The 1,547-nt window shown below is 45.5% G+C and overlaps 1 pseudogene; it reads left to right on the top strand.

The window, feature by feature from the left end:
- The first annotated feature begins 462 nt into the window (after positions 1–462).
- LOC112304355 (small ribosomal subunit protein eS25-like) lies at positions 463–863 on the top strand (annotated as a pseudogene).
- The last annotated feature ends 684 nt before the right edge of the window (positions 864–1,547 follow it).

Here is a 1,547-nt window from a genome sequence, read left to right as displayed (position 1 = left end):
CATTTCTTGGCTGAAAGGCAGAGCGAAACAGCTGTGACCCTTGAGATACTGTTTACTGCCTCCTGATACACAATCACTTTTGTTGGACATGCTTGATGGCTTTTTTCATATAGTTGGCTGTTCTGTCTGTTTCACCAATTGATCAACAGATGGAGAGTGGTGCTTTTAAGTTATATTTATTAGTTCATTTATTAAATATTCATGAGCACCTACTGTCTGGCACATACTGAGGACAAATCAGCTACCCTACCCTTAAGGTGCTAACAGCCTATTGAGGGAAGACAGACCTGTGAATATTAATCTTTACAAAAGTAGGGTAAGTACCAGAAGTATGAATAAGTAACATGAAAACACAGCAAAGAGACAGACTGATTCCCCATAGGAAAAAAGTGGAGAAAGGCAAGATCCAGGAAGGATTACATACATAATGATATTTAAATTAGGACATCTCCAAGGTTCACTATGCTGCCCAAGGATGACAAGAAGAAAGATGCTAGAAAGTCAGCCAAGAAAAACAAAGACCCAGAAAACAAATAGGGTCAAGGCCAAAAAGAGGAAGTGGGCCAAAGGCTAAGTTCAGAATGAGCTCAATAATGTGGTCTTGTTTGACAAAGCGACATATGACGAACACTGTCTGGAAGTTCTCAAATACAAGCTCATAACCCCAGCTGTTGTCTCTGCGAGACTGAAGATCTGTGGTTCCTCAGCCAGAGCAGCTCCTTGGTAAAGGACGTACTAAACTAGTTTCAAAGCACAGAGCTCAAGTAATTCGCACTGGAAACACCAAGGGTGGGCATGCCTCAGCTGCTGATGAGGTCACACGAGCAATGACCCTGCTGGAGGAAGACTTCATGACACAGTAAGAAATCAGCAGCCCTGGCACAGTTATAGGCTGTAAAGGGTGGTAAGCTGAGTGGATAGAGTGAGGCACCACCCAGATCCCCCCTTTAGGGCCAAAACCCTCAACCCCAGCTGCCAGTAGTGTTACCTGCTAAAGGCTCAAAGCGGAGTCTTTTCTCTGGAAACTGCCTTTCTCGAACAGGGCCCCTTGGCCCGAATGTATGCCTTCACTGGCAGGGCCGCCTAATTTATCTAAAGTTTCAGTTTAGGGATGAAAAATGTTAACTGACTTGTCTCTGACAGAGGGTAATTCTTGTGGGTCATCTGAGCACCAGAGCTCTGCATAAAATGTCCCCCAAAGACACCAAGCCCTAATCCCTGGAACCTGTAAACGTTATTTTATATGGAAACTGTGTCTTCACAGATGTGATTAAATTAAGGGCTTAGTGATTGGGAGATATTAGAGTGGGTCCTAAAAAATGTGATCGCATGAGGAGAAGGAAATGTGAAGATAGAGGGAGGAACTGGAGTGATGCGGCCGCTGTCCAAGGTGTTAGCCACCAACCACATCGAGAGGCGGGGAGTGGATTCTCCCCTAGAGCCTCTGTAAGGAGTGCGGCCCTGCAGACACCCTGCCTGGGCTCAGCGATACTGACCGAAGGCCCTGGCCTCCAGAACACGAGAGAAAGTACATGTACTGTTTTAAA

The sequence above is a fragment of the Desmodus rotundus genome, chromosome 1 (genome assembly GCF_022682495.2).
Source record: "Desmodus rotundus isolate HL8 chromosome 1, HLdesRot8A.1, whole genome shotgun sequence".
NCBI lineage: Eukaryota > Metazoa > Chordata > Mammalia > Chiroptera > Phyllostomidae > Desmodus > Desmodus rotundus.
The sequence above is the reverse complement of the archived record's forward strand: the minus strand, read 5'-3'. Positions and strand labels throughout refer to the sequence as shown.